The sequence below is a fragment of the Corvus hawaiiensis genome, chromosome 12 (genome assembly GCF_020740725.1).
Source record: "Corvus hawaiiensis isolate bCorHaw1 chromosome 12, bCorHaw1.pri.cur, whole genome shotgun sequence".
Lineage (NCBI taxonomy): Eukaryota > Metazoa > Chordata > Aves > Passeriformes > Corvidae > Corvus > Corvus hawaiiensis.
In genome coordinates this window covers 5,888,985-5,904,039 of record NC_063224.1, presented here as the reverse complement: position 1 = coordinate 5,904,039, position 15,055 = coordinate 5,888,985, and positions in this window count along the sequence as shown.

Below are 15,055 nucleotides of genomic sequence, written 5' to 3'. Positions count from 1 at the left end.
ACAGAAAAGCCGTCAGTGACACGACCTCAGCAAGAGATGGCCACGCTCTCTGGAGGCCGCAGTGATGTTCCTCTGCTGTCAGCCCGGGATGAAGCTCATTTCACTGCACCCTGGATGTGATTGAGACTGGAACGAAGGCACCAAAGCAATCTGGAGTGCATCTCCAGGTGGTGACAGGATGTCCCTGCCTGCAGCACAGACATGCACACAGAAAACCCTCATCTGGTCTCATTCTGTCATCCCGAATCTGACCCTCTCCCAGCAGCCATAACTGACAAAACCAAATCTGACTGAGGTACCTGCATGCAGAGTTCAGTTTGACACCTCAATTCCTCTGAGATACAGAACTCAGGTATTTGGAAATGAGCCTAGGAAAATCAGCTGCTTTCTCCTAAGCGCCTACCAGGCACTAAGGAGATATTTTCCTTGTATCTAAGGAAAAGATACAAAATTCATGTTGAAAACAAGTTATGCAAAAAACAACAACAAAAAAAATCACCTAAACCAAAACTCAGACCTTTCTTACACAGTGCACTTCGTCAGCATGTCACTTCACACACCTGCACACAAGGTCCAGCTCTGTGACAGCACCTAGAAGGCACCTAGAGCTTCCAAACTAAACTTCTGCAGTGATTTTGGGAAGTCATCTCTGCATCTATCTGCATTAAATATTCTGACACTCGGAGAAATCTGTCTGAAGGCCTTGTTGCTGCTGCACTCGTTATAGCAGTTAGTGGTGCTTTTCATATATACGTACAAAATCCTAATATTTTCTATACAATCCAGTACTACAGCTGTCTGGATATTATTCAAGGTTACTCTAGGGAAGATATGATGCCATATGTTGCAGTATTAAATGCCTGTACTTTGTCATAGGAAATGTTTTCATACACTACTTTTACAGGGTTTCAGCTAATTTTCCCTACTCAGCAAAAATAAATTCCAAAAAACATGATAACACTTCATACAGGTCTCGTACAGACCTTGTACAACGTCAGTCTGAAGCATTTTTTCCACTAAAAGTTTCCTATTTTACTTCGATCCCTATTTAAGGACATAGGACTTGTTTTAATATTACATAAAGAACCAAGGAACTGCTCAGTTATGGCAACAAGAAATTAGAAGAAGGTACATATGTCCAAAAAGATAATAGTTGACTATCAAACCAGTCCCAGAAATTAGTTGTGAAATGAATTATGTGAATGGTTATGAAAAACAACTAAATTAATTTACATGGGTAAAATAAATGGTACATGAGAAACAACTGCCACAGCAGAGTTATTCTCCTTATTCAGAATAAATGGGATTGGATATGCACATGCATGTGTGCATTTATGGGTATTTCTGTGAGAGAGATTTATTAAAATGTTTAATGGTATTGCCATGGTTGTATCGAGTCACACGCCGTGGTTTGCAGGCCTAATCCTGCTCACGTTAAAGGCAGTGCAAATAGGAACAGTTGACTAATTATCCCTCTGTAAGGCTCCAGAATATCCACGCTGAATTCTAACAAATTACTAGAACCTCAGGGAAAGAAACAATGCTAATTAAGATGAACTTTAGGTGTAGGACCTAATTAATATGATCTTTACGTGAAACTTGTTCCAAATGAAGCAACTTTAAAAGTTATACCAGTAAATGCCTTGGGCTGTATAGCACTAAATCAGTCAAAAAATAAACAAACATGTTCCTTAAAATCAGCAAGTAACAAATCAAGATATTAACATGGGTGTTATGTGACTGCAAGACTTTTCTTCAGCAAAGATTTTGATTTGCTTTAGCTCTGAACACCACTGTTGGTGAAATGATAAATGCAGGGTTGCTTTCTGTTTCTGACTGGAAACACACTGACATGCTGGGGGGGAAGAAAAAATACAGCAAGAATACACAAGTTACTCTATTTGGGGAGAAATACTGATTTCAAGAGCTTGTCAAAAATGTTGAGTCAGTCTATTAAAAGAAGAACTTAAAACTATGTCTCTAGGAAGCTTAGAAGATTTTATTCCTGTTTCTGGGAAGGCAGTTAGATGCCCAAGCAGGAGAAATTTGGGCAGCAAGTCAGTTAAAGAAGGTATAAAGGTCCATGTATTGGTAGAATTCCTGCTTGTGCACCCATGTGGACACATCTGTTTGCCTCAGGCACATGAAGGCAGGGTACACAGTCACATTCTGGAAACTTCCAACGCAGAACATTCTATGATTCTGCAGGAATTATTTTCCTCACAAAACTGGACAAACCCTCATTTCTTACAGTCCTGCTGCACTCCACATCTGGGCCTAAAATCTGAACCTGTTGGGAAGATCAGAGCCAAGCTCTGGGCATCTCCTAGAGCACCTACAGGCCAGATGGACCTAATTCCCAGGCTGGAATCCAGAATCGAGGGGGGAATCCTGACCCCATCCAAACCCCTGGCAAGAGTCCCACTGCTTCTAGTAAGGTCACTCTCTGCTCTTTGCTCCAGCAGAGCTTTTAGCAGATCCTTCCGTACAGGATATTTTTTTTTCTGAATGAAACTAAGTTGTGAGAGTTCTGACTTGTTCAAATTGAAACAATGAAAAAAAAAAATAGCCTATGGAAAAACAAAATAACAACTTGTAATTACTCTGCTCTGAGCAGATATATAAAAATATCAGATTCAAAATATGAACATACATTATTGTTTTGGCTTTGTCTGCTACACTGGAATTCCTCACATGCTGACCTCTTGCCCTCCTCCTACTTCTATTTTTCTCTCCCACCACTCCATGAGAAAAAAGAGGTAGAGGAGAAAGAGAGAGAGAAAGAGAGAGAAGGAAAAAAAGGGAGGGGAAGAGAAAGCATGAGAATTAAGTAAAGACAGTGGATGAAAGAGGAAGAATGAAAAAAGAATGAAAGAGGAACAGAACAAAAGCTAACAAGTGAACAGGGAAAAAAAAAACCAAGAGGGAAATCAATGCACTGCCAGTTGTTTTTTTAGGGCTTGTGAAAGTTATGGGGCCCTACATGAAGAAGGCATTACATTTTTTGGTCTGCAGCCAGATTCTTAATGAAATAGGAGGGCAGGAGGGAGGCTAATGTGATTCAGCATCTAAAAGCAAGCAGTTGCATCAATAATCTTTAGCACTGGCACTTGTGCTAAGACAAAACATAACAGAGTTTAGAAGACAAGTTGTCAGTGTGATTTGGGGGCCTTTCAGTTATTCAATACAACTCCATTAGGTTTTGGAAGCATAAACAGGTAGCAGGGTTTTGTGCTAGTAATACTCTTAAACCAGTATATAATTAAAATTGAGCTCTGTGGAGAATAATTCCACTGCATATTACTAGAGGTGACCTCTCTCTTATCAATCTCCAGTGAATACCAGTGTTTGCTTTAGCTTTACCCACATTCAGTCTAACAAACAAAACCACGAAGCAACAGCCTGAAGAACTGAGCAGAGCACACTTGAGCTGGGCTGTCTGTGCTCTGTGCCAAGCTCCCATCTCTCTGCTAAGGCAGCTTTAGGAGAGGAGTGCACTCACTTCCCCTGCTGCTCAACTTGTGCCTCACTTCCCTGCAGAAGTTATTTTTTAAATTAAAAAATTTTATACAGAAGTTTTTTTACTTTTTGTTTTTTCAAAACTTTGCAGTAAACTAGGTTAAAGGAGAGCTTTTCTTCCTCCCTTCAGCTAGAATATACATAAAACTTAGACTGACCTGTAAGGCTAAGCTTTGCAAATCTGCCAGTGCAAGGAATTTGGGTAGGACGAAATTCCCACCAATGAAGACGCCTCACTTCAAGTTAGTCTATGCATGACTTGACTCCCCCTTAAATCCCTCACACAGAGCTCAAGCTCACTGGAGTTGCACACAGGGCCTTGTGAGGGTCTCCTGCAGGAGAGAAGTTCACTCTGAGTGGTGTAGGACACTGAAAGAAGAGGTTATAGCCTTCAAGAAGGTGCTCAAGAGTACAAGCTCTTAGACCCACCAGCCAAATAATATTGCTTTTGTAAAAATCTTTCACATTAGATACCAAGCTTAAACACTTATGACCACTGGGCACTGGGAAAAATGGCTTTCCAACAAGAGTCTCCAAAAAAACCTCATCTGATCTTACAGGAGCATCTTCTCACTGCAGAAAATCTAAGGTATGAAGAGAACCTGGGCCATAAGCTCTAGAATTTGAGAGGAAAAATTATCCCCAGCTGGGCAAAGGTTATGCTCCTCATAGCCCAGCAAAGCCAGGATCATTCTTGAACAAGTTGAGCAGCAAAGTTGTTTCAAATGGAAGATGCCAAAAGAAGAACAAATGCTGGAGTCACAGCGCTGTGAATCTTGGTTTCCCACTTAACCACATGAGTCAGTGCAGTCCCTTGGAAATGAGCTCCTACCACTCATCTGTGGCCAGCACTTCCCACAGGCCACCTCTCAAACACACAGCTGAACTCAGAGGGGTACAACTTTGTTTTTATTTTACCCCTTCTTTTCAGATCTCAGGACATTTTCTTGCTCATGATGTAAACCACCTATACCTAAAAGTGCCTCTATGGTTTAGACAATAATTCATTTTGCTGAACTGGTGCAGGAAGATCTGGGAAAGGGAATGGTGAGAAACACCAGCAAAAGCTGATTTTGCAACACTGTTTATTTTCCCCATTTGTCTTAAATACAGCCTTTTGTTCACTGTTCTACATCTATATTTATATTAAAATGACATAATAAGCAGATTCTAAATTAAAGGGGAAAAAAATCAGCTAGTGAGACAGTGCAAGGCAATGTGAATTAGTTTACAACACAAGCATGCAAACCCCCTCACTTCTATCCCTTAAATTCATGACTTTCTCTATTTCTTGCCATTAATGTAGTTTGAATTGTCTCCTGGTCTCCTAACACAGAACTGATGACTGCCTTCTTCATTAATCTTCATAAATTTCAAGTACTACAATGACCTGGCCTCCAGCCTCCAGGGCAGGGGCAATTTAAGAGGGCAAATGTTTTGGGGAGTCAGTTTGAAGGCCTGACCCATGTCCTACTGCACCATGGTGGAGGCCAGGGTGGGAGGGCAGGGGGTTTTTAACCTTCCTTGCTGATTTCCCTTTTTATATTTTACTATATTTTCCATGTGCTTTTAAGTTCCCAGGGATATGTCAACAATTCTGGCTGTGCAAGGGAAAAGGATGCAAGGATTCATGCACAATATTTGGATAATTGGATAGGGCATGGTATCACCACTGAATGTTGTCTGTATCTATTTGGTACAATGCACCCACCCCTCAATCCCTCCTCAAGCTCCTGGACAGGGACGTGAGGAAAGCATCACGAAAAACTTTCAGAGATCTTCAAACTTGGCAATTTGAGGCTTTTATCTTATTAAAAAAAAAAAAAGAAAAAGAAAGAAAAAAAAGGCACAGCTTGCAGTTTGGTACTACTGCAGAAAATTATGCAGCAATTAATAGCAATTTTCAAGGCAGCACAGCACGTGCTAATAGGTATAAGGAGCAGTGTAAACAAGTATGGAAATCATCACATCAAGCAAAAATTTCCACAGTGCAGTGCTGAATGCCCCTAGAAAAAGAAGCATCTTCCGTATTTTATCTGGAAAAATATCCTCCCATAAACCAAAACCGTATCAGTTGAGGTGTTTGGTCCAAGACCTAAAGAGAAAGTAACCAAATTCTGTCCCCAGGTTTATTGGGTCTGGATTTGGGGGTCTCTTCACTGGGCATTGGATAAAGTTCCCTTCTGGACCACTTTCTTCCATTTGAGTGATGCCACTCAGTGTTAGGAAAACAAAGAGAACTGAGTTTAAGCTTGTAGAAAGCTGACTCTCTTTGGAGGGAGCCAAAGTAGCAATAAAAACTGTTCTAATGATTTGATCAGCAAAACGAACTAAAAGCAAAGTTTGGAATTAATGAGAGCTCTAGATCAAAACTGTGGATGATTTTCCTCTCATTAGTGGTTTTTATCATCAGATGTTAGCATTGTTTGAATGAAATTCATTCAAAGACCTCAAATAAAAGCAGTATTTGGTAAAAGAAACTGTGATTTGGGTCTATTAACAAACAGAACATCTTGCTAAATAATTCCTTTATGCACTATTCAGTAATGATGTAAAGCTGGTGCCTTTCTGCTGCCTCAGTGAAACAGCCTTCAGAAAGATCATTAAACCGGCTTTTTGTGAGACGAGCTAAAGAGAGCGACTGAAGCGTCTGTTATAAGTTTATATTTGTATTCAACTCAATTAGGCCCTAGGACACAGATGAAAGCGCAGCGCGGCTCCCTCCCAGGCCCTTTCCAGCAGCCAGTTTTCTAAAGAAGCTCCTCTGGAAACTGCTCGGGCCGGAGCCGCTCCTTTCCAAGAAGCGATGTTGCATCACCGCGGCCTGGATGCGGCCGGGCCTGGGCGAGGGAGCCGCTCGTAAAAGCCTCGAGCAGCAGCCGCTGATGTGGAGCCCGGCCAGCGCTGCCGCCGGGGACGCGCGGCTCGCTGGGGAAGGAATTTCGGCACAAACGAAGCCACCGCAAGTAACAACAAACCCTCCTCCTCGTCTCCCCTTTCCACAGCTCGGGAATCCTCCTCCTGGCTTTATTTTTTCGCTCTGCAGCGGGGCCCCACGCCGGGGTCGCTGCCAGCTGGCTGCGGAGGGGCGGAGGCGCTGCCGCGGGGCTCCGTCCCGGGAGCGATGCCCGCAGGGCACGGACGGCAGCGCCCAGGCGGCCCTGGAGCCTCCCGACCCTGCTGCCCTCCTGGGTTCCCGGGGAGGAGCAGCAGGCAAAGGGACTGGTTCTATACCTGCTCCTAGGGCTGCATGGCTGGGAGGGCTTTTCTCTCCGGGCTGTGGAGGAGCCCAGGCTCACCTGGGCATCCCTGGCATTGCATCCCTGGCATTGCATCCCTGGCATTGCAGAGCGTGACCAAGAGGCTCCATCCCCAACAACGTCAACCATCTGCCTTTCATTCCAGCCCCACAGCTGGCACCTCCAGAAGTTTTTTTTTTAAAAAATCCAGAAATGCCTGGCTAGCTTCACAGTGGACACCCCCTTAAACGGATCCAGTTCAAGTGGACCAGCCTCTTCCAAGAGAAACATGTTCTGTCAGAAACATTTCACCTGCTCACTAAGTACATTCACTACACAGAGCCTTTTTATAATGTGCTAATTTATTTTTAGAAACGGTTTTATATCGCAGAGCACCCTGAGTGCCTTTGGCAACTTCAGGTACTTCAGAAATAAATGTATTATTATTCCTCTTTAGAGATTTAAACTGTATGTTAAGTGGTTAAAAGTAGCCATTACATGGTTGGTGGCTTTTTCTTTTATCGGTTTTCCCAATGGCAATTTTAATGCTGAATTTTATTATTTTTTATTAATTTTATTATTTATTTATATTACAGCACTTAGACTCTTAATTTAGGAAGAATCAGTTCCAAAAAGAGGAGGTGAGTGCCTGACTGGCAGATGAAGTGCCTAAGGCCAAAGCTGTGAGCCTGAAAGCTCCTGAGCTCTCAAGGCATTAAAATAATTTTCTGATCTAACTCTTCCTAGTCCTCCCCAGTTCTGCTCTTTCTCCTTCCTGGAAGATTGAGCACTTCAGCAGAAAGATGACCTCCCATTGCCTGGATTTCCTGAGGAGCTTAACCTGCTTGTCATTTTTCAAATTGTACTTGATATACCCATCAAGTCACAAACAAACTACTGTTTCCTTCTCATCAAAGAAGAACTCTTTAGTACATGGTGTACCAAACTGTGGTTCAAAGTCTCATGTGGTGTGTAGGCAGGCCAGATTCATCGCCCTGCTCTGGAGGAAAGCAGCCCATATCTCAAGGAGGCAACTTTTACACCACATCCTGGACTAGCCCAACACACATGGGCTTTGCTAGGTGGCTTCTCTGCACAGAAGAATTTGTAATTCATTACCCAAAATCAAAGCCCCTGAAAACAACTCCTGCTGCAGATCAGTGGCCGAAGAAGGAAAGCCAAGGCATAGGCTAGAGGATCAAGTATCTCCACTTTCTGGGGAAAGACACAAGATATTTTATTGTCAAGCTGGGGATAAAGAGCATCCCTGAAACTCTCATTAAGACACCTGCACCTTAGAGACATCAAGGAGTGAAAACATACTCTATTTTCATTATCTTCTTCTAGGTGAAACTCCAGCTAACTGCTCAGGGTGCCTTCAAACAAATCCTCTTCTGAGTGCACCTGGGCTCAGACTTCCTCTGCTCCTTGTCCCTTTGTGCTAAGACAGCCCAACTTCAGATTTTCAGTTTCCATCCCAGGAGCCAACCATTCAAAATGTGTATCTTACAATATTTAGCTTTGTGGACCAAAGAAGTTTTCATGAAGTTTGAAAGACAGTCTGTAAAAGTTTTCTGTCTGGAAAGGACTTAACAAGCTTTCTCAACTCAGGCATTTGGAGCTGAATTTTGCAGCTCCTGAGTCTGTCCAGTCACTCAAGCCCAATAAGAAAGCAAAGGTTACATGGCAACTTAGCACATGCTCTGCTGGAACTGCTGTGATGGTACAGGTGAATGCAAGATTTCTTCATGTATCTGCAGAGGAGTGAATAACTCAGATTTTGAAGAGTCACCATCATGCTAGCTCCACATCCAATAAAGTAATCCTTTCTCTTCTTTTGAGGCCAAGATCCAACAGCCATTACTTAACCTGTTCTTCAGTTTTAAAAGTTACCCTCCACTAACCTTCCCCATGAAAGCATCACTCAGTGTGTATGGAAAACAGCCAGGTGATTAGATCTGATGGGCTGCTGCACGAAGATCTAGTCTATGTCACTGAAATGCCTGTTCATCCAATCACCCAAATTACTAAGGAGAACTCCAGCCAAGAGCAACACTCAGTGGGCAGCTGCTGCCAGGAGGTCAGAGCGCCACAGATACAGACTTTGCAAAGCTGGAAGTTTCTTCTGAACCTCTTTAAAGAGTGTGGAGTTGTTTTGTGGAGAGATGTGTTTCCTACCTGCTCACCTACTTCAGCCTGAGTTCAGTATGCATAGGTAAGTGGCTGGTTGCAAGGATATGCCTGAACTGTTCCTTATTCAGTAAAGGAATTTAGGCAGGTGTCTGAAATTAGGCAAACTTTAAAATTTCCCTACAAGATATATATACAGGTTTTCATCTGCAGTCAGTTTTTATCTGCAAATAAGGCTGATGAGCAAACCCTGACATTATATATATATATATATAATTATATAATTATAAGTTAAAATTGTGCCAGTACAATTAAAGGTTACATCACAAGTTTCACAAGAATAAAAACAGTCAGAAATAGAAGAAACCTTCTCAAAATCATGGTCAGCATGGTCAGCTGCTGACAAAGCCCCAAGCACTGACAGGAGAGGCAACGAGAAATCAGATCCAGCAAACAGGGAGCAGGGAACAAAAAGGTCTCAAGATTGGCCTCATCAGTGCTTATAAAAATCAGCAGTAGTCTCTCCACTGGTTTTGACAGGTACTGGCTGAGATGCTATATGTAAAATCCCTGGCACTCTGTAAAGACAAAAACTTCCTTCCATTCAAAGCTTTATTAGCATCAAAATTTCATAAAGACTACAGAATTGGATCTGAAAAGTTTAATTTGTTGAAAATCTGGCAGCCTGGATAGAAATTCTAGGCACCTGGCTTGAGCATTGCTCCATTTTCTCCAGTTTCATCCACGGTGCCATTATTTATTTAGTTCTGCAAGTTTCGAGAGGAATGCTGCAATGTGAAACATATCACTTGCAGAGAGCCACAGTTTTGGCAGCCCTAACAAAACTAATGCCAACTCAATGCAAATCTCTCTCTGCTTGTTTGCATGTATTGTAACAGCAAGAAATACTTTTTCTTAGAGGCATCATGAAAAAGAAAGACCAACATCAATGTCCCTTTACAGAAAATGTAATAGCTGCATCTTTTTTCCTCATGTTTGTTCAGATAACTCAATTATTTGTAAAGTGACTGTCAATATTGTGTACTCAAGGTGGTGCTGGCAATGTTGAGTTATCCAGCAGGAATTATCTGCTTGATTTTTAAAATGTCATTACACATATGCCCTCCATTGGTTTTGATATGTTCTCTGAATTCTGAAAAATGTTCTTTAAAACATTCACTTGTATTAAAAAGAAAAGAGTGCATCATTGCATAGCTTTAACAACTTGAAGATGTCAAATGCCTTTTTGAAGCTGCCTTACACACAACAAAAGAGGATTGGGGTAGTCCTGCAGCAGAGGGATTCTCACAGCCCCACAAGCTGTCAAATCTTTGAAACAATCCAGGTTCTCCAGCAGGTTTCTACATCTGGTCTGGCTTTGTTTTTATTAACCACCAGCTCAGCTAAATAACAATGTCCCATCAAGTCCTGGGTCGGATGTAGCTCAGCGTGGGGCTCTGGCCATGCCCTGCAGGGGAGCCATGGCCTGAGCCAGCTGAGCAGGTGGACACGCCAAGGTTTAAGCTTTACAAACAGCTGAATTTTGGAGAGAAAAGTAAAAATGCAAACTCATACCTGAAAGCTCAGGAAGGCACCAGTTCCACCAGGCACTGACTGCCAGATCCAGCCATCCAAGGACTGAATGGCATTCAGTTATTATGGCTTGGGGTCACCCTACAGCTACATCTGGTGCTAAATGTGTGCTCTCTAATACCCGTGAGTTCCTATGGTCTAGATAAAAACAGGATGTTGACGTGCTCTTGACTACTCTGTACAACAGCATTAATGTTATTAAGCACCATGTCTTATCCTATAAACAGTAGGGATTGATTTATTTTATATCCCCTGAGTGTTTATTAAATTTATCTATCTCCAAAGCACAGCCACTTATCACAAATCACCACAGCCACGCAACAAATTCCAACTCTTTACCCAACGTTCATTTTCCTGAACATCCCTGCAAACCAAGTGTTGACAACATGCTGCTAGTGTACATGAAAGGTAAGTAGAACAAACTTGCAAACCAAGACCAAGAGTGAGTGCCAGTCTCTAGGAATGCATTCCCTAAACAAACACCTTTGGGGTTTAAATTTCTGGTTTATTGAATCAGTGAGAATGTAGAAGTTTTTGGAAGGTGGCTGGATGAATTCCAGCATATGAACAGAATATTGAAATCAGAACAGTAATCTCAGCTTCACTGATCACAAGCACTTCTGCGAGTTTTTTCGCAGGTTTTCAGTTTACCTCAAGATGCAAACAAACCTACAGGCAACTCTGGTAATGAGGGTTTGAGGTTCTGCACTTGACTCAATTAGTGACTCATGGAGCATCCCTGCACGTCAGCTTACGCCTCTCCAAACTGTGCTGCAGTAGACAGGGCTATTTTGAGGGCTATTATGAAAGTTAATTTATATTTCTAAGGTTAAAACATTTATGCAATTTTCTTGGTTTCACTGATGCATCATACAGACATTGCATAAAATCTGTTAAAAAAAGAGGTTTCTCACCTTTTCTCTCTTTTACATCTACTTAAAAAAATCAAGCAACATTGCTGCTTCATATTTAAACTAAAAGAAAACATTCTCTTCTTTTTTTCTCTTCCAAATATGACCCTGGTTAATTCCCAGCTGAAATAGTTCACTAGAAATCCCCTGTGAAGTCTGATCCTGTGCCACTAAAGCAAATGGGAGCACTGCCACCCACTCCAGCACGAGCAAGAGATCTTCTTGTGTTTCTGCAGGGGATCTGGAGGAGCATCAGACCCTGCAAACCACAACTAAAAGGGATTTATTACCCAGATTCCTGTGACTAGGACTAAAGCTGGTTGGTCCCTGAGGAGAGGGCTGGAAGAGAGACACGGCAGGTACCCGAACAAGGGGAAGGTGCAGGTGGGAAAAACGCCTGACAGCTGCTCCATGGCTCTGCTGGGAAAGGGGAAGGCAGTGAAGGGAATCTGCTTTGTCTCCCTGCTCCACTGCTGTTTTCTGTGAGTGCAAGCTGCTCCCTGGAAGCCAGCAGTGCTGGATTTCCCTGCTCCTGGGGAGCCACCATCCTTCCCCATGCTCCCACCCAGCTCAAGTCCTGCTCTCAGTGCTTCCCCATGAGTCCCTGTTTCACCCAACCCCACAAACTGCCCTCCTGCAGTGGCTTTTCTTATAGGGAAATCACATGGGAGATCCCTGTCCCCCTGCAAAAATACGGAGTCCCTCCATGTGAAGGGCTGCAGAGTTACACACACGCCCAGACAAAAGCGCCAAACGCCGTCAGAAAGAGAATTACTTTTGATTAATGGGAAAGGAAAGTTAATTGTCATTTGGTATAAATGTCAGAGTGGAAACTCAGTGAAGATAAAACATCACTTTTCAACAAAAGGAAGGGATGATTTCCATGGTGCAGCCTAAGCCTACTGCTTAATGTGGATGAAAAAAATACTATTCAGATCAGCTCCTTGGGAGATCAGGATATTTTAGCTTTTACTATCTCAGGGACTCGCCATGTAACTCCCTGATGCACAAAGCTCACTGAGTTGTTCACATTTCTCTGGGCTGGATCTGCAGCTGGTGTAAATCACTGCAACGGCTCTGACTTTGGTGGCATCCTGCCAACTTACTCCGGTGAAGGATTTGATGCAGAAATGTTTCCCAGTGTATAAACTTCTGGTTATGATAGACAGTTTCTGGGCTCCAGCAGGGATTGGTGATCTGAAAAGGGGGTTATGGGAATTGGCAAGATATGAAATGGTGTGGGAGAGCTGCAAATATTTAATTTCCTGTGAAATAATTCTCTGGTGACTATATAGATATATATATATACACGCACACACACATACACACATGTATATGTGTGCATGTGTGCTGTTCAGCAAGTTACAGCCTAAAATTAACAGTTTTCTTATCTCCCATGGACCTCTCCTGGCAACAATTGTCTGCCTAGGAGTGTCAGTAGGAACTCTGCTCTGTTTGCCCTAATACAACACCTTCAAGCCCAAATTGACTCCTGAGATGGTTTCCAGCTCCCTGGCTGCAAAGCCAGTTATGTGTTTAAGGAGGAAATATGCTGGGGAGGAGCTGGACCACTTCAATGCCTGCAGAGAGATTTCAGACTTGTGCACCTGCCTCTCCCCATGCCCGTAGCCAAATTTAAATGCTACGGCCCCTCCGTGGAGAAAGGGGCACAAGTTGGGGCCACGGCTGTTCCCGGGCTATAAAAATAGAGACAGATGCTTGCCTGCGAGGAGGAAGAATGTGAGGCTTCTTTGAAAGCTGAGTGTGAGCAAGTCCTGACACCTCCCGGCTCTTCACCTCGCTGGAAAAAGTTCCTGTGCTTTTGGCATGCACGTGCGTGGGGACGCGCAGCCGGCATGGAAAACAAAAGCTGCCAGGAGAGCTACAGAGAGATGCTTCTAGCAGGGCTCAAAGAGCAGAGAGAGGGGAAAGCCTGCAGTCAGCGTTGTTTGCTTTCAGCTCAGCTTGATTAAAAATCCCCAAACCAACCATCCAAAATAAACCCCACCTGCAATTCCTCTCCAGAATCAATCGGGAGCAAGAGGAAAACCGCGCTCTGTGCTTGTTGTCTCCTTGCCCCTCGCCCCAGCAGGGTGGAAATCTGCCGGGCTGCCTGATTTCCACCCAGGTGGAAAAACACACAGACAGGGGGGTGAATGCAATTTGCTGTTACAGAGAAAAGTGAGGTCCAGAAACGGAGTGAAAGTGCTGATCCCAGGCCAGAGGGAGCCGTCCCTGCCCCTCTGGCAAACACACACGTCAGGCAGTGCCCACTTCCACACCTCTCCCCTCCCAGCTTTAATGAAGAAATGAAGGAAAATACAGTATTTTTATATTGTCCTTTCAAGGAGATCTCTGTTTGCATAGTTGGATCCCCCTTCCTCCACACAGCACTAACATTAGTGTGACCTTTTCCTGCTAATTGGAAAATCTTACGGAAATAAAGCCTGTCAGAAAATGAGAAGTGTCTCCCCTTTAGGCTGGCCAAACGACCTCAGAGGGGGAAAAGAAGTTCTGAATTTCTGCTCCTTCTGCACACACTGCAAAATCTTTATTACTTCGGAGAGCCTTGAAACCCAGTAATGCCCCTCCAGTGCAAAGAGAAGTAAATAAATTTCTTCTTATGACCACTTTGGAGAAACACACAACCAGATTTACTCAGCAGGGATAGATACTGGACAAGATAATGAAGAGAGAATAAGAATATGATAGGGGTTTACAGCCTCTTCTGTCTCTTTAAAGTGTTTTAATCCTTCAGAAACAGGATATCGGGTCCATTTCCTTAAAGATACAGTATCCCTTCTGGGACAAGTAATGTTATAAAAACCTAAGATGTAACATCTATCTCACAATATTGATTGGCACTTTAGTGTGATAAAAGGGGTTGAACCTGAAGGGGAAAAAAAAAAGAAAGGAAAAGAAAAGAAAAAAAAGGTAAACTGGGATTAGTCTTAGAAGAATTGAAAAAAAAAGTCCCTATAACACCAGGTCAAACTTTCAAAATATTTTTTTAACATGGAATTGAACCAAATGCCATTTCAATGATTGTCTAGGCAATTCTCTTGATTTTTAAAGCATATAGATCCGTGTTTGTAGCTTTATGACCAGCTGGTGCTGGAGCTAGCTCCAGCCCCAGCCCCGGCACAAAGCCTTGTGAATGCTTTCTGTGCTCCAGCAGAGGAAAAAAAAAGAAAGGAGAAATTTCAAATAAAGAGATATGCTTTTGTTATTAACAGCAAACAAAGAAAACACAATTTCAAATGACTGTCTGGTTCATTTATAAAATGCCCTTTTTAGACAGCATCACCTGTTTTTCAGAAGAGCTTTGAATGAAAACATTGAAAGAACTGTCATCATACGGATACGTCTACAGTCATTCCTGAATTACTCAAAGTTAAAATAACAGAGACACAAAGACTGCTAACAATTACTCATTTAAGTAGCTCTTACTCATAGGAGTAGCCTCATTGAAGCCTGTAGATCTATTTCCATGCATTGTTGGGCTGAACTTGTATCATACGGTGAACTAGAAAAGCCTAAAGTAGACACAGAAAAGCCTCTCACCAGTCACATCCACCAAAGAAAGGTAAAATATTGACACATTTCACCTCTGCATCTGACAGTGCAGACCTCCTTCACCTTCAGACACATCCTAACCCACAG